Here is a 24278-nt window from a genome sequence, read left to right on the forward strand (position 1 = left end):
TACCATGTTCTTGGATGGGAAGAATCAACATTGTGAAAATGACTCTATTACCCAAAGCAATCTACAGATTCAATGCAATCCCTATCAAACTACCACTGGCATTTTTCACAGAACTAGAACAAAAAATTTCACAATTTGTATGGAAACACAAAAGACCCCGAATATCCAAAGCAATCTTGAGAACAAAATATGGAGCTGGAGGAATCAGGCTCCCTGACTTCAGACTATACTACAAAGCTACAGTAATCAAGACATATAGTACTGGCACAACAACAGAAAGATAGATCAATGGAACAGGATAGAAGGCCCAGAGATAAACCCAGGCACATATGGTCACCTTATCTTTGATAAAGGAGGCAGGAATGTACAGTGGAGAAAGGACAGCCTCTTCAATAAGTAGTGCTGGGAAAACTGGACAGGTACATGTAAAAGTATGAGATTAGAACACTCCCTAACACCATACACAACAATAAGCTCAAAATGGATTAAAGACCTCAATGTAAGGCCAGACAGTATCAAACTCTTAGAGGAAAACATAGGCAGAACACTCTATGACATAAATCACAGCAAGATCCTTTTTGACCCACCTCCTAGAGAAATGGAAATAAAAACGAAAATAAACAAATGGGACCTTATGAAACTTAAAACCTTTTGCACAGCAAAGGAAACCATAAACAAGACCAAAAGACAATCCTCAGAATGGGAGAAAATATTTGCAAATGAAGCAACTGACAAAGGATTAATCTCCAAAATTTATAAGCAGCTCATGAAGCTCAATAACAAAAAAACAAACAACCCAATCCAAAAATGGGCAGAAGACCTAAATAGACATTTGTCCAAAGAAGATATACAGAATGCCAACAAACACATGAAAGAATGCTCAACATCATTAATCATTAGAGAAATGCAAATCAAACTACAATGAGATATCATCTCGCACTGGTCAGAATGGCCATCACCAAAAAATCTAGAAACAATAAATGCTGGAGAGGGTGTGGAGTAAAAGGAACCCTCTTGCCCTGTCGGTGGGAATGTAAATTGATACAGCCACTATGGAGAACAGTATGGAGGTTCCTTAAAAAACTACAAATAGAACTACCATACGACCCAGCAACCCCACTACTGGGCATATACCCTGAGAAAACCATAATTCAAAAAGAGTCATGTACCAAAATGTTCATTGAAGCTCTATTTACAATAGCCAGGTCATGGAAGCAACCTAAGTGTCCATCATCGGATGAATGGATAAAGAAGATGTGGCACATATATACAATGGAATATTACTCAGCCATAAAAAGAAATGAAATTAAGTTATTTTTAGTGAGGTGGGTGGACCTAGAGTCTGTCATACAGAGTGAAGTAAGTCAGAAAGAGAAAGACAAATACCGTATGCTAACACATATATATTAAATCTAAGGAAAAAAAAATGTCATGAAGAACCTAGGGATGAGATGGGAATAAAGAGACAGACCTACTAGAGAATGGACTTGAGGATATGGGGAGGTGGAAGGGTAAGCTGTGACAAAGTGAGACAGTAGCATAGACATATATACACTACCAAACATAAAATAGATAGCTAGTGGGAAGCAGCCGCATAGCACAGGGAGATCAGCTTGGTGCTTTGTGACCACCTAGAGGGGTGGTATAGGGAGGGTGGGAGGGTGGGAGACGCAAGAGGGAAGAGATATGGGAACATATGTATATGTATAATTGATTCACTTTGCTATAAAGCAGAAACTAACACACCATTGTAAAGCAATTACACTCCAATAGCGATGTTAAAAAAAAAGTATAATCTAGAATAGTGAGACAAGTTACAAATAAATATTAGAAATAAAAAAGGGAATAAAGCCTGGAAAAGAATCTCAAAGTTATATGATAATATTATAAACTTGTCAATAACCTGAAATCAAATTAAAATGAAAAGTTTTCTGAGGAAAAATTACCCAAATTTTCTCATGAAGAAATTAAAAACCTAAATCCATCAATAAATACAGAAGAAATTGAAACAGTAATCAATATGATGTACCTCCTATCTCTGTAACACCCAATTCCTCTGGACAGAAAAGAGTTACTGTAACAAGTCTGTGACTGCAATCCTTAGAAAGGTCAGTTTGCAAGGTTTGCCCTTGGCTGCCATCTGGGAACTTGATTGGTAAACAGTTCCCTACACTGACATAAAACTTTATATGCGTGGTTCACTGTGCCTACACTGTTTGTGTAAATAGTACGGTTTATGCTAAACACCTGCTTCCTTTCTGGCTGTCTGGAATTTGGATGTATGCTATACACAGGGGCTTATGTAACCAGCCACCAAGAAAATCCCTGGGCACTGAGTCTCTAATGAGCTTCCCTGTAGACCACACTTCACAGATATTCATCTTGTTGCTGGTGGAATAAGTGTAGCCTGTGTGACTCCACTGATAGAGGACTCTTGGAAGCTTGCACCTGGGTTCCTCCAAACTACCCCATGCCCTGTGCCTTTGTTCCTTTTTTATTTTTATTGGAGTACAGTTGATTTACAATATTGCATTAATTTCTGCTATACAGCGTAGTGAATCTGTTATACATATACATATACCCACTGTTTTTTTAGATTCTTTTCCTATAGGCCATTACAGAGTATTGAGTAGAGTACCATGTGCTATACAGTAGGTCCTTATAATCATACTGAGTGAAATAAGTCAGACAAAGACAAATATCATATGATATCATTTATATGTGGAATCTTAAAAAAAGGGTACAAATGAACTTATCTACAAAACAGAAATAGAGTCACAGATGTAGAAAACAAACTTATGGTTACCAGCAGGGAGGAGAGGAGGGGTAAACCGGAAGACTGGGATTGACATATACACACTACTATATGCCTTTGCTCTTTGTTGACTGTGCTTTGCACCCTTTTGCTGGAATAAATCTTAGCCCCGAGTACAACTAAATACTGAATCCTGTGAGTCCTTCTAGCAAATCACCAAACTTGGGGTTAGTCTCAGAGACCCCTGACACATCCCTCCACTACCCAAAAAAAGGCAAAGGTCTAAATGAGTTTCTGAGCATGCTTCACCAAAATTTTAGGTAAAAGAAAGCTCAATTCATACAAACCTCTCCTAAACATGCAGAAAGCTGCCCTATGTATTTTAAAAGGCTAATATAACCAGGCAAAGCTTATGGAAAAACAGACAATCCAAGCATAATTTTAATTTGACTATCGTCAAAGTCCTAAATAAATTATTAGCAAACCAAATCTAGCCATTTACTAAAAGAAAGGTTGTGATCAGGTTACTCAGGCCAAAAACCTTAACCTCTCTCTTCTTCTCATACCCCATATACAACTGAAAATCCAGAAAACCCAGTTAGCTCTACTTCAGAATAGAAGTAGGTCTTCATCACTTCCACTGTTATTTACCAAATCTGTCTCTACCATCTCTTTTTTATTAATATAATGAGCTCTTAACATGTCTCCTTCTTCTTGCTGTGCTCATGTTCTCCATACAGTCTAATAGTCCAGAGTGAGGCTGCAGAGCCACAAGGCACGTCATGCCACTGTGTTCAGAACCCGCGATGTCAGCCCATTTAAATCAGAGTACAAACCCACACCCCACATCTGATTCCCCTTGTCTGCTCTGCTGTCTCTGTTTTACATTGCACTTATCTCTTCCTACTAAAAATATAATTTTCACATTTATTTTACTTATCGTTTATATTTGCTACCTTCCATCATTAGAATTTAAGCTCCATGAAGTCAGGAATTTGGGGGTGTTTTGTTCAATGATGCAACTCAAGTGCCTAGAACATTGTCTGCACCTGTAGACACAATATTTTTCAATCAATGTATGTCTGAAAATTGAAAAATAGTTCTATATAAAGGTGCAATTTACAACATTAACATGTTACACACACACACACACACACACACTCATACAAGCTTTGTAAGAGATGTTGAAAAGTTTCTACTTTAAAAAAATTGGCTTACCAAATTATAAATATGGGAAAAGTTCCCCTTCTTCATTAAAGAAAGACATAGTAAACATCATGTTTTATTGAGAAATTGGAAGCATTTCATTAAAATTATAGAAAGGAAAAAAGATGCTCACTTTCACAGCTACTGCTACATATTTTACTGAGCATCACAAATATAGTGAGACAAGGAAAAAATAAAACATATAGTTAGGAGGGAAGAGATAGTCATTAGGCAGGACTGTCACTTAATAGAAAATCAAATTAAATCAACTGTTAAAATACTAACTTCAGTAATGTGACAGGATATAAAATCAACACATAAGAATCAGAAATTCTCTGATACACCCGCAATAACCAGTTAGAAAGGTAATTTTAGAAAGAACGTAAAAAAGATATTCAGAGCAAGACTGAAAAATATTCAAGATCTTTATGGTGATAACTACAAAATGTTTCTCCCTCTCTCTCTAGTCTAACCATGCTGGGCTCTGTACTGTGTTTTCAACGTATCAGGCCTCTTACCTCACAGATTTGCATCTTTTGTTCCCTCTGGAAAACAGCTCTCTCTCAAGATATACACATGCTCACTCACACTCCTGATTCAACTCTGTTGCTTTATCAGTGAAAATTTCCCTAACCAAAAAGGGTGCATGCATGTACACACACACACACACACACACACACACACACATACACACACACTTCTATTGTTATCTCTCCTTACACCCTACTTTATTTTTCTTCTGAGTGCTTATCCAATGAAACGTACCATATATTTGAATCTTATTTGTTTATCTTCTCTCTTTTTCCACTAGGATATAAGCTACTTAAGAGTAGGGGCATTTTAATCAATGTTATATCCCCAACACCTATAACAGTGCCCTAAAAATAGTATGTGCTCAAAAAATATTAAGCAAAGGACATATAACAATACTTGAATATATTAAGATGTACCATGTGCACGGAAGGAAAGTGTTGCTGCTATAAATATATTAATGATCCCAATTTAACCCATAAATTTAATATAATATTGAGTCCAATAGAATGTTTTTATGTAACTTGACAAGATAATTCTGAAATTCGTATAGAAGAGTTAATGCTTAGGAATAGCCAAACCTTGGAATTGTACTGTACTAGTTATCAGAATATATTACAAAGATATATAAATAAATAAAACATGGCATTAGTTCAGAAATTGAAATCTTGATCAATAAAATAGAAGAAAGATAAGTGGGCCCAGTGTGAAAATTTTGTGTGTGTGAAAAATCAGCATTTCAGGTTAGTGGATAAAGGATTTTAACTAGCTACTGTTTAAAAATTCAAGAAATATAAAGCGCTTTACATACTCCACTGTTTATTTCACAATATATACATGTTACACTTAATCACATTGTACACCTTAAACTTGCCCAGTATTATATGTAAAGTATATCTCAATGAAGCTAATGAGAAAAATATACTGAAAATATATATACATATATGACTTAAGGTTATTTATACCTAAGCCTGACTACCTTCACTATTGTAAGAATTAAATGAAATGCTACATGTAAAAGAACAAGAGTGTATTAAAATGCCCCTAACATAATAAACACAGTAAATTAAGTATTAATAATTATTTTACAATTTTATAATAATAAATTGAAAACTGAGTGATAGCAACAATCAAATCTTATTTTCTTCTCATTCTCCTCAGGTTTTTTCTGGTTTTTTTCCTTTGTTTTTTTATGATTTAACATCTTTATTGGAGTATAATTGCTTTATAACGTTGTGTTACTTTCTGATGTACAACTAAGTGAATCAACTATACATATACTTATATCCCCATATCTCCTCCCTCTTACGTCTGCCTCCCAGGCTCCCTTTCCTACCCCTCTAGCTGTTCACAAAGCACCAACCTGATCTCCCTGAGCTATGCACCTGCTTCCCACTAGCTATCTATTTTACATTTGGTAGTGTATATATGTCCATGCCACTCTCACTTCGTCGCACCTTACCCTTTCCCCTCCCCATATCCTCAAGTCCATTCTCTACATCTGCATCTTTATTCCTGTCCTGTCCCTAGGTTCTTCAGAAACTTTTTTTTTTTTAGATTCCATATATATGTGTTAGCATACAGTATTTGTTTTTCTCTTTCTGACTACTTCACTCTGTATGACAGATTCTAGGTCTGTTCACCTCACTACAAATAACACAATTTTGTTTCTTTTTATGGCTGAGTAATATTCCATTGTATATATGTGCCACATCTTCTTTATCCATTCATCTGTTGATGGACAATTAGGCTGCTTCCATGTCCTGGTTATTGTAAATACAGGTGCAATGAACATTGTGGTACATGACTCTTTTTGAATTATGGTTTTCTCAGGGTATATGCCCAGTAGTGGGATTGCTGGGCCGTATGGTAGTTCTATTTTTGGTTTTTTAAGGAACATCCATACTGTTCTCCATAATGGCTGTATCAACTTATATTCCCACTAACAGTGAAAGAGGGTTCCCTTTACTGCACGCCCTCTCCAGCATTTATTGTTTGTAGATATTTTGATGTTGGCCATTCTGACTGGTGTGAGGTGAAACCTCATTTTAATTTTGATTTGAAATTCTCTAATGATTACCTATGCTGAGCATCCTTTCATGTGTTTGTTGGCAATCTGTATCGCTTCTTTGGAAAAATGTCTATTCAGTTCATCTGTCCATTTTTGGATTGGGTTGCTTGTTTTTCTGATATTGAGTTGCATGAGCTGCTTGTAAATTTTGGAGATTAATCCTTTCTCACTTGCTTCATTTGCAAATATTTTCTCCCATTCTGAGGGTTGCCTTTTCATCTTGTTTATGGTTTCCTTTGCTGTGCAAAAGCTTTTAAGTTTCATTAGGTTCCATTTGTTTATTTTTGTTTTTATTTCCATTTCTCTAGGAGGTGGGTCAAAAAAGATCTTGCTGTGATTTACGTCACAGAGTGTTCTGCCTGTTTTCCTCTAAGAGTTTTATAATGTCTGGTCTTACATTTAGGTCTCTAATCCATTTTGAGTTTATTTTTGTGTATTGTGTTAGGAAGTGTTCTAATTTCATTCTTTTGCTTATAGCTGTCCAGTTTTCCCAGCACCACTTATGAAGAGGCTGTCTTTTCTCCATTGTATATTCTTGCCTCCTATATAAAAAATAAGGTGACCATAGGTCTGTGGGTTTATCTATGGGCTTTCTATCCTGTTCCATTGATCTATATTTCTGTTTTTGTGCTGGTACCATACTGTCTTGATTACTGTAGCTTTGTAGTATAGTATGAAGTCTGGGAGCCTGGTTCCTCCAACTTCATTTCTCTTTCTGAAGACTGCTTTGGCTGTTAGGGATCTTTTGTGTTTCCATACAAATTGTGAAAATTTTTGTTCTAGTTCTGTGAAAAAATGCCATTGGTAGTTTGATAGGGATTGCATTGAATCTGCAGATTGCTTTGCGTAGTATAGTCATTTTCACAATGTTGATTCTTCCCATCCAAGAACATGGTATATCTCTCCATCTATTAGTATAATCTTTAATTTCTTTCATCACTGTCTTATAGTTTTCTGCATATAGGTCTTTTGTCTCCTTAGGTAGGTTTATTCCTAGGTATTTTATTCTTTATGTTGCAATGGTAAATGGGAGTGTTTCCTTAATTTCTCTTTCAGATTTTTCATCATTAGTGTATAGGAATGCAAGAGATTTGTGTGCATTAATTTTGTATCTTGCTACTTTACCAAATTCACTGATTACCTCTAGTAGTTTTCTGGTAGCATCTTTAGGATTCTCTATGTATAGTATCATGTCATCTGCAAACAGTGACAGCTTTGCTTCTAATCTGATTTGGATTCCTTTTATTTCTTTTTCTTCTCTGATGCTGTGGCTAAAACTTCCAAAACCAAGCTGAATAACAGTGGTGAGAGTGGGCAACCTTGTCTTGTTCCTGATCTTAGTGGAAATGGTTTGTTTTTCACCATTGAGAATGATGTTGGCTGTGGATCTGTCATATATGGCCTTTATTATGTTGAGGTAAGTTCTCTCTATGCCTACTTTCTGGAGTGTGTTTATCATAAATGGGTGTTTAATTTTGTCGAAAGCTTTCTCTGCATCTATTGAGATGATCATATGGTTTTTCTCCTTCAATTTGTTAATATGGTGTACCACGTTGATAGATTTGCGTATATTGAAGAATCCTTGCATTCCTGGGATAAACCCCACTTGATCATAGTGTATGATCCTTTTAATGTGCTGTTGGATTCTGTTTGCTAGTATTTTGTTGAGGATTTTTGCATCTATGTTCATTAAGGATATTGGCCTGTAGTTTTCTTTCTTTGTGACATCGTTGTCTGGTTTTGGTATCAGGGTGATGGTGGCCTCGTAGAATGAGTTTGGGGGTGTTCCTCCCTCTGCTATATTTTGGAAGAGATTGAGAAGGATACGTGTTAGCTCTTCTCTAAATGTTTGATAAAATTCGCCTGTGAAGCCATCTGTCCTGGTTTTCTGTTTGTGGGAGGATTTTTAATCACAGTCTCAATTTCAGTGCTTGTGATTGGTCTGTTTATATTTTCTCTTTCTTCCTGGTCCAGTCTCGGCAGGTTGTGCTTTTCTAAGAATCTGTCCATTTCTTCCAGGTTGTCCATTTTATTGGCATATAGTTGCTTGTAGTAATCTCTCATGATCCTTTGTATTTCTGCAGTGTCAGTTGTTACTTCTCCTCCTTTATTCCTAATTCTGTTGATTTGAGTCTTCTCTCTTTTCTTCTTGATGAGTCTGGCTAATGGTTTATCAATTTTGTTTATCTTCTCAAAGAACTAGCTTTAAGTTTTATTGATCTTTGCTATTGTTTCTTTCATTTCTTTTTCATTTATTTCTGATCTGATCTTTATGATTTCTTTCCTTCTGTTAATTTTGGGGGTTTTTTTGTTCTTCTTTCTCTAATGGCTTTAGTTGTAATGTTAGGTTGTTTATTTCAGATGTTTCTTGTTTCTTGACGTAGGATTGTATTGCTATAAAGTTCCCTCTTAGAACTGCTTTTGCTGCATCCCATAGGTTTTGGGTTGTGTTTTCACTGTCATTTGTTTCTAGGTATTTTTTGATTTCCTCTTTGATTTCTTCAGTGATCTCTTGGTTATTTAGTAGTGTACTGTTTAACCTCCATGTGTTTGTAGTTTTTACAGATTTTTTCCTGTAATTGATATCTAGTCTCATAGCATTGTGGTTGGAAAAGATACTTGATATGATTTCAGTTTTCTTAAATTTTTCAAGGCTTGATTTGTGACCCAAGATATCTATCCTGGAGAACGTTCCATGAGCACTTTAGAGGAAAGTGTATTCTGTTGTTTTTGGATGGAATGTCTTATACATATCAATTAAGTCCATCTTGTTTAATGTATCATTTAAAGCTTGTGTTTCCTCATTTATTTTCATTTTGAGTGCTCTGTCCATTGGTGAAAGTGGAGTGTTAAATTCCCCTACTATGATTGTGTTACTGTCGATTTCCCCTTTTATAGCTCTTAGCATTTGCCTTATGTATTGAGGTGCTCCTATGTTAGGTGAATAAATATCTACAATTGTTTTATCTTCTTCTTGGATTGATCCCTTGATCATTATGTTGTGTCCTTCTTTTTCTCTTGTGATAGTCTTTTTTTAAAGTCTATTTTGTCTGATATGAGAATTGCTAGTCCAGCTTTCCTTTGATTTCCATTTGCATGGAGTATCTTTTTCCATCCCCTCACTTTCAGTCTGTATGTGTCCCTAGGTCTGAAGTGAGTCTCTTGTAGACAGCATATATACAGGTTTTGTTGTTGTATCCATTCAGCCAGTTTATGTCTTCTGGTCGGAGCATTTATCCATTTATATTTAAGGTAGTTATCAATATATATGCTCCTGTTCCGATTTTTTTTTTTTTTTTTTTTTGCGGTACGTGGGTTTCTCACTGTTGTGGCCTCTCCCATCGTGGAGCACAGGCTCCGGACGCGCAGGCTCAGAGGCCATGGCTCACGGGCCTAGCTGCTCTGCGGCATGTGTGATCTTCCCAGACCGGGGCACGAACCCGTGTCCCCTGCATTGACAGGCAGACTCTCAACCACTGTGCCACCAGGAAAGCCCGCTATTCCCATTTTCTTAATTGTTTTGGGTTTGTTTTTGTAGGTCTTTTCCTTCTCTTGTGTTTCCTGCCTAGAGAATTTCCTTTAGCCTTTGTTGTAAGGCTGGTTTGGTGGTGTTGAATTCTCTTAGCTTTTGCTTGTCTGTAAAGGTTTTAATTTCTCCATCAAACCTGAATGACATCCTTGATGCGTAAACGTGGATGTAGGTTTTTCCCTTTCATCACTTTAAGTATGTCCTGCAACTCCCTTCTGGCTTGCAGACTTTCTGCTGAAAGATCAGCTGTTAACCTTATGGGGATTCCCTTTTATGTTATTGTTTTTCCCTTGCTGCTTTTAGTATTTTCTCTTTGTATTATTTTTTGATAGTTTAATATGTTTCTTGGCATGTTTCTCCTTGGATTTATCCTGTATGGGACTCTCTGTTATTCCTGGACTTATTTCCTTTCCCATATTAGGGAAGTTTTCAACTATAATCTCTTCAAATATTTTCTCAGTCCCTTCCTTTTTCACTTCTTCTTCTGGGACCCCTATAATTCAAATGTTGGTGTGTTTAATGTTGTCCCAGAGGTCTCTCAGACTGTCCTCAATTCTCTTCATTCTTTTTCTTTGTTCTTCTCTGTGGTAGTTATTTCCACTATTTTATCTCCCAGGTCACTTATCCATTCTTCTGTCTCAGTTATTCTGCTATTGATTCCTTCTAGAGAATATTTAATTTCATTGCTTTTGTTGTTCATCATTGTTTGTTTGCTCTTTAGTTCTTCTAGGTCCTTGTTAAATGTTTCTTGTATTTTCTCCATTCTGTTTCCAAGATTTTGGATCATCTTGACTATCATTACTCTGAATTCTTTTTCAGGTAGACTGCCTAATTCCTCTTCATTTGTTTGGTCTGGTGGGTGTTTACCTTATTCCTTCATCTGCTGTGTGTCTGTCTTCTCATTTTGCTTAACTTACTGTGTTTGGTGTCTCCTGTTCACAGGCTGCAGGTTCATAGTTCCCATTGTTTATGGTGTTTGCCTCCAGTGGGTAAGATTGGTTCAGTGGGTTGTGTAGGCTTCCTGGTGGAGGGGACTGGTACTTTGTTCTGGTAGATTAAACTGGATTTTGTCTTTCTGGTGGGCAGCACCGCATCCAGTGGTGTGTTTTGGGGTGTCTGTGACCTTATTATGATTTTAGGCAGCCTCTCTGCTAATGTGTGGGGTTGTGTTCCTGTCTTGCTAGTTGTTTGGCATAGGGTGTTCAGCACTGTAGCTTGCTGGTTGTTGAGTGGATCTGGGTCTTGGCGTTGAGATGGAGATCTCTGGGAGAGCTTTAGCCGTTTGATATTATGTGGAGCCAGGATGTCTCTGGTGGACCAATGTCCTGAACTCAGCTCTCCCACCTCAGAGGCACAGGCCTGACACCTGGCTGGAGCTCCAAGACCCTGTCAGCCACACAGCTCTCTCCAATGAGATGTGTTTCAAGGGCATCAGTGGGGACTTTGAGTAACCAGTTGTTTTCACTGAGCTGAGGGAAACATCAAGGTGGTCTTAATAATCGATTAGCTGTGTTTCTGCAGTTTTGCACCAACGAACTCAAATTATGAGCTTCCAATCTCTCATGGTGTTTTCATGCAAAGAGCTGCTGAACACCTTACACAACGTTTTTTTGCTTTCTTTCTTACTTGTGAGCCAGTCACAGAGCTCTTTCCCTTGCCTTCTGGCAGAGTGAGTGCTCAAATCTTATTCTTGTCTTTTAGTCCTGAGAATGTTTCCTGAATTACATTAGAATCAATCTTCCATTCTCTTACCTTGCTCTATTATCTTTTAATTTCTCTTATGTCTTGATTTATTTTAATAATTAGCTAAAAGAAAGCAATCTTCCATGCACAAATGCAACACAGTTAAATATAAGATTAACCACTCTTATAAGCCATTTTGAGTGTGAAAATAAGAGGGAATGGAATGCTTCAAATGTTTGTTTTTTTTTAAACATTTAAGTAATTCACACATAGCAAGGTATGTTTCCCTTCAAGTTTGAGGGATTGGTACACCTATCTACTAAATCTAAACCCCTACTGGGATTATTAATCACTACAGAGAGCAAAAAGTGGTAAGTTTTTCTTCCCTTAAACTGTGTAGATTTACCTAACAAATATATTTATATTTTCAAATAACATCTATTTGAAAATGACTTCTAAATCAGTACTTAGTTAAAAATTTCTTCCCAAGGAGTAAAAATGTAAGTGGGGAGGGATTAGGGCAATGATTTGTCAAGACAAATGAAGCCACAGGATAAATCGAATGCATCTTCATGGCCTAGGATATAAAATAAGCCATGAAAATTCAATAGTGACATAAATCAAGAATAGACCGCATGTTAAAATAAATTTGAAACTTCTGTATTTGGCAAGTAGTGGTGGGTAACTGACTCCGAATTGTAGGTAATATAGCAATGGTTTGTCTAATTTATAAAGACTCTCTAAATTCAATTTATATAATCCCCTAGAAAATTACAGTACTCTGGAGAAGTTAAAGAGCATGAACACTACAAAATCCAAGCCAAAATGGTTTTTAATGCATACTGGAAAAAGCTTTGGTTTCTTAATGATTCATAACTATCACCTAAAATAACACAGTTTGTCACAGAATTTTATTCATCTTTCAAGTAACTGTAGGGCAGTAATACATCCCTGAGGTTTAAAAAAAAAAAAATTACTCTTGGCTTTCTTCCTATAATAGGTTCATGGAGTCTTGGAGAGAGAAGCAACAATTTTAGCCTCAAACCTCCCCAACTAAAATCCCTCACCCTGTGTATAAAAATCAAGAATTAATTCTCACTTCATCCTCAAGTCTGAGAGAGTTTCAACAAAAAAATACAGTCACAGAAATTCTAGTAATGGATATACACAGAGTGAAAATGGATGAATTTTTAGGAGTAGATGAACACTAATTTGTTTTCTTAAATAGGAAAATATATCAGGAGTTATTATAAAAAATTAAATTTGTTAATGATGTATAAAGAGCTCTTAGATGTGAACCATATTCCTTCTACAAAAATAGAAATCATTAATCACCATTTCAATTGAGTTACTCATTGTGAGTCATCATTTATGTTGGCCTAATGTGGTCTGGGATAGTCTCACTCATGATTATATTTTCTAGAGGCCCCCAAACCACCCTTTTAAATTGGAAGAGACACAATGAGGGAACAGAGGTAAAGAATGTGATAGGGATCTGTGCCACCATAGAACTCCAGTCTATGAGTTATCTAGGACTTACTGAATAAATTAAGTAAAACTGGCCTCTAACAGAGAAACAGCTGAAAAGAGCTCATTAAAATCATGATTTTATATAAAACTTCATTTGAAAAGTATGGTTATAATGCAGCTTCATAATATAAGTGAACAGAACTGTTCTTTTCCTGGGAATTTTCTATTGCAAGAAAAGGAAACCATCTCATTTCCCTCCTCTCACATTTACATGTACTCTACATGTACATAAAACATGTTACATGTACAGTTATACTTATTACATGTACATGTTTCTTTGAAGATACGTAAGGAACATGCAGAATATCAGTGGGAAAGAAATCTTACAGTACCCAACCTTTGGCAATGAAAACCAGAGAGTTGGTTAGATCATGTTGCTAGGATGACAAAACGGTTTGGGGTAAAGTCCTAGCCCCTTTTTGGTGCAAGGACTAAATAACAAAATTCAGGCTAATTTGCACGCATTGTCTATGTCCTATCTATGCTTTAGGTTACATCTTAAATACCGCTGATTCCACAAAAACAGCTGGATGCCTACCTCAGACCATTTGGCCTCCTGCTGTAGTAATGTAACTGAATAGCGCCTATTATTTGTCAAACACCGTGTGGGGCACATTACATGTGTGTAGTTTCCCTTCATCCCCCTTACAATGCTGTAGTCACATTGGCTTGCTCCTCATTATTCCTCAGATATTAACATGGCAGCCACAATCCCACCAAAGCACTTCCCATCAGCTGTTGCTTCTGTTTGTAAGGTGCTTTCACAAGATATGTACAGGGTAACTCTCACCACCTTCAAGTCTTTCTTCGAACATCACCATCTCAGTGAACACACCTGACTCCCTCCCTGCCCCCAACCCTCCCCAACACCCAGGTCCTGCTCTACTTATCCTTTTTCTATCTGCTAATTATTATCTGCTAATATACTATCAATTCCCTTATTTACTATGTCTATTATTTATCACTTGTCTCCCCCCTTTAGAATGTAGGCTCCATGAGAGTAGGAATCTTTGCTTAGCTCATTCTAGTATTCCAAGAGCCCGCAACAGTATCTGACACATAGTAGGTGTGCAATAAATATTTCGTGAGTGAACAAATTAACATATATCTTTGACCCTCACAACGACCCATAAGATAGGTGTTACCTTTCATTAAAGATAAGAAACAAACCTTATAAAGATCAATAAGTGATCCAAGGTGACACAATCAGGAAGTGCAGAATTACTACTTCATGGCCTTAGGGCACCTACATTATTACACCTACTACTTTGACCTCAAATGTAACCTCAGTTCTATGCATGCCTCATCATTTTTCCCAGGAGTACAGTGTCTGGTGTTCATTAAGTGCTCAGTAAACGTAGGAGAGAAAGGAAGGAGAAAGAACAGGTCAAAACCGTTATCCATCATCAGCAGTTCTGATTCTCAGAAAGTAAGCTATGAATGGTAACAACAGGAGAGGAAACTAATAGTCCATTTTCCAGCACCACCATCCTTAAGAAAGTAAAGTAGAAGAAGAACCCATCTGTCATAATAAGAGCAGCCTACACATTCCCAGTTACCTTAATTCTTCTTTAGAAGAATGATATATTCTTATTCCAGTCTGTGGGTACTAGTCTAGAAAATGACCTGAAATTAATAATATAAGTTTTAAAGTTTGACAGTCTAGAAGTCAATGACATGCTTTTACCTAATCTTTCTTTACTTATGTCATTTTTCAGCTTGAGTATGAAGTATGATTCCACTGAAAAAAGTATTTATTAGAAATTATCATGAAGCTAGTTTCTTTGATATTTTCTTTATGTTTCTTACTTTTTAAGGAATACCCAATCACTACATTAATACACTACTTCTAAACATAGTAGTGTTTATTTGTAGAAATACACACATGCCCCTCATAATCTGGCAATTATATGCAATATTGTCATATGAGAGGTGACAAAGAGTGAACACTTTGATAAAATACTCATGAGAATATTCACATTTCAAATGTGCATATCTTGCCATTTGAGCAGTGAGAAAAGACAGAAAGTGAATTCTCAAGCATAAATTATCAGGAAAATTCCCACTAGATTTTGGATTTTATATTCCTTGAGAACAGGTTGTCTTATTCACCTTTGTATTTTTAGAGCTGAGCCAGTGCATGGCACAGAACAAACCTTCAATAAATGTTTCTGGAATCAAATCAATATACCACAGGTCTCAACCAGAAATCTCCCTGCTCCAATTAAGCAGTATATGAAGAATAACAATCTTTTTATCTAATTGGCTCTGTGACTTTTTAACTGGCTAAAACTCTTGTGAGGTTCCCACCAATTATTTGGGTAGAACTAATTATGCTTTTGTATTTTTTTCTGCATTGAATTAATACCATCAACTGACTATATAAATTTGCATATTCTTCTAACTCTTTCTCTCCCTATTTCTTGAAAATGGGGACTATATGTTCTGGTGTGCACCACACTGAATAGAATATTTAAGGCTTGTAAAGTTCCAGAACTACTGTCATTTGTAGAAGAAATCTAATGAAGAAACACCAAAGCAAGAAATGGAATTCTTAGGGAGTGTAGGCTTTTACTCTTTCCCAGTAGATATTTTAGGGGTTACAAATCCCATGAAAATTTACACATGATATTGAAACAAGGGAAGGCAGTAAAAGTAAAGGTGGCATTATCTCCTGACCTCCTAAGCTCCCAAGAGCCATGTACTATTCTGTCTGTATCCCAATGTTGGACACATGGAAGGTCCTCAACTGGTGTTGAAGCAAAAGTATATATAAATGGGGTAAAATGTTATTCCAAAAGTTATTTATAAAGGTTAGCTGTTTATGGAAGTACCAACAGTTTGGTAACAATCAGTACATAATAGTAGTACTAAACCCTTTTTTATTGAGCACTTATTTGATGTCAGGTACTATGAAAGCATTTTGTGTACATTATCTCATTTAATCTTAAGTTGCAACTTCAATGAGAGAAAGGCATTATAATGCCCACTTGACAAATGAGGGAACTATGGCTTAGAAATAAGCAACTTGCCCAAAGTCACTCACCCAGTAACTGGCAAAGCCAGGCTTTGAAGCCAGGTGTGGCTGATGTTCAGTCATGTTCCTTACCACAGCAACACCTGGCATAATTGATTGATGGGGGGACACTACTGAAAGGAAGACACAGCTAAAAAGGTCAATACATTTCTTGAGCCTCCAAACTCCTTAATGTTATTTTTTATAACATGTCAAAAATTTGGCTTCTTCCTAAGGCCACTGCTTTATTTTATTACAAAAACAATCCTGATGTGAGAAGTAATTAACTTCAGGGGAAAGCCCTGGTTCAATGAAGCCTTTTTAGAACACTAAAACAATTAAGTTTATTGTACCACCGAGGTGCCTCTTCTATTTTTCTGAAGAGAAAAAATCTTTCCCCACTGCCATATAAACTCTGGATTCTGTTCTGAAAACCTCTGGGCCAGAAAACACGATTAATGGGATTTGAGAACACAGAGAAAGAAGCTCTGGAACTGAAAGGTTTGACTAGAGAGGAGAGAAGCACAACTCGACAGAGGGTCACACTAATATTCTTTCAGTGTGGCACAGGTGCAAATAAATGCTGAGCCTCAGAAAACAGTCTTCTCATCCTTTAGGACTCTCAATCCCAACAAACGACTGACAATTCAACTGTAAGGGAAGAGGTCCACACGAAGGTAAAAATAACAGAGCCCACATTGTACAGTGAGGAAATCTTCTATCCACTTAATCACTGAGAAGAATCCTGAAAGATCTAGAAGCAATTCATATGGGAGGTAATGTGGCTCATTTTCTAGAAATCTGAGAAATTAGGGTTTGAGGATTAACACCAATAAAATGGGAATACAGACTAGCATAAAAACTGGAGCCTACCCTACAGCTTAAAATATGTTTAACTGCCACGAAAGAGATTACACTTCGTTTTGCCATAGTCAGCATAAGAGCTGCTTTACTCCTGTTACCGAGCTTTACATTGTCACATAGCTTCTTTTGTTCCACATTGAATGTGCTAATATTTCTGATGAGACTGAACTCTGTTCATCTCATTGCAAGATCAGAAATCATCCACTTACTACTGCCTGTTCAAACTTATCCTTAGAGAGGGACAAGAGGGCAAAAAGAAATATTTACTTTTTGTATTGTCTTAAATACAGTGTTTGCTGAAAATATCAGTGCATTCATACAAGTGCTGTTAGTTAATGATGTGATATCAACTGAAATCCATATACCGCTTTACTCTAACAGTAAATTCTGACCTGAAGACTGAAAATGTTCTGTGAATGAGAAATTTATCTGCATCAAAATCCAGTATAATACCAGGGATAAAATCCTTCCTAATTGTACATGTAAAATCCTGCTTAATACTTGCTCTGACTATTTACTGGAAATGAGAGGAAGGAAGAATTTGTTCAGTACGCCTGCTTGAAAATGGACCAAGCTCTCAGATGTGCTCTCTCATTGACCCATTTTCACAAATTCATTTAACTACTTGGACTTCTTCCTCTTAATTCTTAAAATCCAAAGCATTCCCCACATTATTCTTAATCTTAACATTCTATATATACAGCTATATTCTATAGCTCTTTTCTTTTAATGCCTAATTGCTTTTCCACTGAAATTCCTTTCAAAAGACTCAACTGGAATCCAATTACTACAAGAAGCATCGTATAAACAGTAAAGGATTCAGTTCCTAATCTTTCTATCGTAAAAGGGGAATACTTTTCAGCATGAGGCAGGCCATTTAACCTTTCTTTTCCTCTGTTTTCCCATCTATGTAAGAGAGCATAGTGAAGTGCCATGGCTGAGAGTATGGCTTTGGCATCAGACTAACCTACATTCTAATCCTTACTAGATGTGCGATTTGAGGTACGTTATTTATCCTCTTCATCTGATTTCCCTCATCTGAGAAATGTTAAAAGTAATATTAAATTATAAACTAATTTAAATGAGAAAGTGTGTGTGAAAGCTCAGTAAACTTAAAAAGTGATTGACAAATAAATGACAGTCACATTGCCTGGTTCTGTGTCCTATTAAGAGGAAGCTATTTCTACAATGTTGGGGTAAAGGAGGTTTTATTAAGAATGCCTCAAAATCCAGTAGAATCCATTAAAATATTTGTTTGATCACACAAAAGTTTTTAAATGCTTATGGCAAATAATAAACAGACAAATCATAAGTATACTACTAAACAAGGTGGAAGAAGTAACCCCGACTGGAAAAAAAAATATCTGCAACACACAGGATAAACAAAAGACTATATCCTTAATATGTAAAAAAAAAAAAAAAAAGATAAAAATCAATAAAAAGGAAACCACAGGATAGATGACATTAATAGTTACATAATTTGCAATACATATATATAAATGGTCAATAAACGTAATAAATACATTCAACCCCACTAATCATTGAAGTATCAGAAATAAAAACAAAAATTTTTTTCAACTATCAAACAGGCAAAGATATTTTAAAATAGACAAAATCAACAATAGAAAGAAACAAAAGAAATGGGCACGCTAAAAATATATTGGTAGAGGGCTTCCCTGGTGGCGCAGTGGTTGAGAGTCTGACTGCCAATGCAGGGGACATGGGTTCATGCCCTGGTCTGGTAGGATCCCACATGCCACGGAGCGGCTGGGCCCGTGAGCCATGGCTGCTGAGCCTGCACGTCCAGAGCCTGTGCTCCGCAATGGGAGAGACCACAACAGTGAGAGGCCCGCGTACCACAAAAAAAAAAAAAAAAATATATATATATATATATATATATGTAGAGTGTTAAGTTGTTACAACCTTTCAGGTTTGTCACTATATACCCCCCCAAAAAAATATGAATGTCCTTTGTACCAACAATCCCACTTCCACTCCCCAAAAGGCAACTGTCGACATACCAGAAGATTTGTGGAAATCATGTTTATAATAATATTGTTTATAATGTAAATATTGGAAGTAATTTAAATGTTCATCAATATGGGACTGCTTAAATACATTATGTTACAGCCAAACAGAGCAGTATGACATAACCATTCTAAAATATGGTATACAAAAAAAAAAAACATGGTATATACTTATAGTCACTGCCCCAGAAAAGACATTCCTAAAACACTGAGAGCATACCAATAGGTTACAAAACAATATGTATAGTATTGTCTTACTTACAAAAAAGCTATAGGTACATGTACATGGAGAAATTTCAGAAAGTGTATTCACCCAAATACCTCTAGGTAGTAGGACTTCAGGTGATATGATCTCTCATTTGTATTTTCTGTATTATTTCAATTGTCTTCAATAGTATGTATTATTTTTATAACCAGAAAAAAATGAAGCTATTTTCATCTTATTAGCAAACAAATATAGCTCCTTCCCTAGAGATGATATTTTAATAACAATGTAACTGCTCTAGGGTTTTTTTTTCTGTATGCTTTATAAGGTTAGAAAATCATTCTGGGATTCACAGGGATGAAAAGGAAAACATAAAAAGAAATTACAGTGTTGCTGAGATGATTAAACTGAGAGCATCTCACATCCTAGGCTAGAGTAAAACTACCTAACCAAGTCCCATGACTTACAAGCTGGGTGGCTTTCAACAAGTTACTCGATCTGTCTTTGCTCAGTTTCTCTCCCCTGTAAAATACGGGCAATAATATCACTTAACCGAGAAAATTATTATGGGGATGAAATGAGTCAAATTATGTAAAGCACTTAGATTCATACCTGACATCCTAAAAAAATGTCAGCTGTTCACTGTAAAATGAGATACTGTAAAGAATCATCCTTCCCTGTCATGGAAGTACATTAAATATTTACTATTGTTATCATCTACTGGCTCATCATGCATCACCTAAGGACTCTGTGAGAGGATGAATTATTTTCTCTGTCTCAGAATACCGAGGGTCAAACAGTCTATTGAACGTGATTAAATTTAAATATAATATCTCCAAACCAAAAGTAGAGAGGTCAGTGAAGGCTTAGGAAGGTAGACCAGACAGCCAAGGTCCCAGGGTATCTAAGGGTGTCCAATTTTGGCAAGATGATATCAGTTACTTTAACAAATCAATAAACTCCTATATAAAACTATTACTAATACCTTGCATTTACACAGTGCATGACAGTTTTCAGGGAGCTTGCCCATCTCCATAATTGGTTGGCAGTGTTTCTGATCACTGTGCCAGTGCAATGGGGAAATACAGACTGATGCTTGACCAGCACTTTAGGACACCGACTCCCACTGGGGCTAGTGGTACAGGGGAGCTGGAGGTCTAGGAAGAATGGCGGAGAGGAATGTGGAAGAGAAGGCAGATGATAGGAAGAGTAGCCAGGACACTCAGTGTGTGTGCGTAGCAGCAATAGGGCAGGACCCCCCAGAGAATATTTTATATCATCTCTGGAACTGCTCTAGTGAACTTTGGAAAACTTACTCTGAGTGCAGTAAAGAAAATGGGAAGAACCGAGTCTCTCAAGTTAAAGCAGGGATGGAGGGGTGGGGGTCAATTTGTTCATTCATTTATTCCAATGTGCAGAGCACTTTAAGTGCCAGATTACAGTGAGGTGCAAAACCCTCACGGATCATCCAGTGTGGTGCCTGCCTGCTCACCTCCCCCACCCCTCTTCCAGTTCCAGGCTGACCCCTCAGAAATCTTCAACTCTCCAATGCAACTCAAAAACCACTGGACTCAGTGTTGTTTTGTGTTTTGAAAAAACTCCTCACAATAAACTTATTTAGGTTATGTTCCCAAGAAATTAAAATTAGTCTCGAAAATAAGGTTCAGTAAACATGAAATCTGAAACACCAATAAATTATTCAAAGCTGTTAGTTTCTTAAAAATAATTTCACTCCCCTCCCCCTCCCAACAATTTATAATAATTTATCTCATTAGGAACTCAGTTCTGAATGTATAAAATAAGAAAGAAAAATGCTGTCTGAAAATTTAGAAAACTGAGATGCATTACCAAAACTCCCTAAATCAGATGTTATGCACTCACTTATAAATTTATGAACATTCTCATTACACAAAAGAAATCATGCAAACTACAAAAGAGCTTTTTGTTTCAATAAAGCAATTAAGTGCATTAATTGTTCGGTGTTACCACTTAAAGGCAGCACAATTAATTTGTCATTCTACCAATGCCTGTATGCTTTTGTGTGGCCCTCTGTCTTTAGCTATCTCAAAGCGCTTTCCCAAACATTTGTTTTATTTTTATCCTTTGTTGTGGAGCTGCAAAACACGTTCTGTAGCAGACTAGAGAGGCTGACATTAGTTCAGAAACAAAAAATGGTCAAAAGTGGCTCAGCGTGTTTCGTAATTAAACACATTTGCAAGGACGTAGGGCTCCATTTTCACTCTCTTGCTACCAAAAATCTGCTCATTAATCCAAAGCAAATCAAAAATAGGATCTTAAAAACCTATCATTTCTATGAATAAATGGAAGATAAATTAAGCTTGTTCTTTAAAACACAGGAAAGTATGATTTCTGCTTTCATGACTTTGTGGATAGAATTTCAAAACCCTAACTGATATGTAGTGTCTGACAGACTATTAGTAAGGAGAAGAAAACGCTTTGGCTCATACCTAGAAATTGAAAGCGGCGGAGAAAAGTTTAGAGACAATTCCAGCCTGGTCTGACCAAGTTTTGCGTCATCAACATCCTGGGAAATCTCCAAAAAGCCACATGATTTTTCATGACCACAAATGACTCTCTAGAGCCACACAGCTCTGGACACAGGAAGAGCAGACAACCAACCTGGGGAAAGCATCACACCAGAGAACCACACAGAAACAGCTCTGCACCGTCTCACTGGCTGTTCTCGAGGCCTTCAGTGAATCAGGGCCGACCTGTCCTTCAGTGTCCACCAGGCTGGTTATGACCTGATTTCAGGATGGGCAAGAACAGATTCTTTCACCTGTCAGCCTTCTGGGCCCAGATATGATGAATAAAATACATCTTAACTTGCCTCCTTTTGACACAGACAGGCACATAGGGGCTGGATTTTGAGTATTATGAGAATATCAACAATAATTTTTTGTGCTTAAAAGTTTAAAACAAAACATGTTCATTATGCGTTCTTTCATCTGACCTCATAACAACACTATGACACACATAGGACTGTATGATTATATCTATAACCAAGGCAATGATGAAGAGGACATACATTCTGAGTTCCACCTTACATGAGTGCATTCAGGTATCTAAATTTTACTTCTTCCATATTCAACTTCATAAGGCAGTTTTTCTTTGATATCCCTGAGGTTTGGAGAGCAGGAAAAGGATTCTATTTCATTTTGTATCCTTTGGCCCGGATATCTATATTTATATCTATACCTATCTCTATTAGATAGATAGATAGATAGGCAGATAGATAAAAAAGATAGCCAGACAAAGATAAATATATCTCAGGTATTAAGGCACTGTGGACACATATAAATTTGTATTACATAGTAGATATACATAACTATGAAATTTGTCAAATAAGTGTTTGATTAATAGAAGAATAAAGACCTAGAAATTCTTTCTTTTCAGTTAAGCAAAGTGTAATGAGAAGAAAAAAAAAAACAAAAACCACATTCTCAACACAATAAGGATGGGCTGACCTGGGTCTCTGGACAACATTTTTTTGGTTAACTTGAAGACCTAGCACCAAGAATAAGAGAGAGAATACCACATAAATTACTCTGTGTTTAACTAAAAAACATATGCTTTCCTACCCCACTTCAAAACTAATTAAGGCACATATTCATTTTAAATCAAAAATAAACCACGAAAGGTTTAAAACAAACTAATGTACGACATTAAACCATATGGGCTTTCTTTTGTGTAACTATAGCTTGCATATTAAACTGTTCATCTAAATGTTTCTTCTTCCTTTTTGAAAATTCTCCACAAGTACAGTTTTATTTTTTCCCCTGAGTACCATGATGAATATCTTTCAACATTAGTGTCAGCCTAAAATATATATTTATATATAATAAGATTCATAATGTTACATAGGATATACATATAGATAATACAAATATTACATATTCATTCTACATCTCACAGGTAGAAGATAGAGAAATTAAAGTATTAACCAACCCCTCCATTGCCCCTGGCACATACACCTGGTGTCTTTAAACCATTAAATTCCCAGTGAGTAGCCATTCTCTTTTGTCCCTATGTTATAGGGATGGTCCATAGTCTGGACCACATAGCCACAGTGCAGCCTATAATCAACCCTTATAGACATAATTCTGGAATCTGAAGTTAGATTTCCAATTATGGATTTCCAGAGACTACGAATAATTGTTTAATGTTTTAGTGCTTTCTGACAAAATATTAAAGAAAGAAATGCCCATATTAAGAAAAATAAAATCTGGAAGAATCAGAGAAAAGACCTCACAGGTACTGACTTTTTTGTTGTTGCTAATGCATAAACCAGAGAAACAGATAAGCTCTTCTTGCCACTACAGGCTTACAAAGGCTTTAAAAATTACAAATGCTACATATTGATCAATACCGGATGAATGTTTCATAAATCCTGCAATACCATAGAGTAAACATTTCAAAATGTTTCAGGCAGGAAATATTTCAAGTGATTAGTACAGAAGGAAAATAAGGGGGTGAGAGGAGAGAAAAGGATGCAAGGAAGGCAAGAAAGATAGGCTTGCCTCCGCAACCCAACCTTTAATTCTAGGAAGTTAAAGTAATTCAATGCAAAAGAGCCTGATAAGCTAGGAGTACATCTTCATAGCTGTTCTGATTTATGAAACTTTTAGATGCTCTTCAGCACAAAGTACTATGTTGGATTCAGCTAAAGAAGCTGCCAGTATTTCAAAGCCTAAATGGAGAGTTATTGCTATGCAGACAGTAAACTAGATTGTTAACTAGATTGTTAAGAGATCTAAAGTCCCCAAAGAACTAATGTTTGAGAAAATGCTGAGAATAAATAGTAGAAAGAAAGCAGAGCTCCACTATCTTAGTCTGTCTG

General features: G+C 36.4%; 1 protein-coding gene across 2 annotated transcripts in view; it reads right to left on the bottom strand.

The window, feature by feature from the left end:
- The window catches only part of KCNH5 (potassium voltage-gated channel subfamily H member 5), a 317438-nt gene that overhangs the window by 184162 nt on the left and 108998 nt on the right, over nucleotides 1-24278 (bottom strand). The window lies entirely within an intron of this gene.

This window comes from Monodon monoceros, unplaced genomic scaffold (assembly GCF_005190385.1).
Source record: "Monodon monoceros isolate NGI ecotype Baffin Bay Population unplaced genomic scaffold, NGI_Narwhal_1 Super_Scaffold_21, whole genome shotgun sequence".
Classification (NCBI taxonomy): domain Eukaryota; kingdom Metazoa; phylum Chordata; class Mammalia; order Artiodactyla; family Monodontidae; genus Monodon; species Monodon monoceros.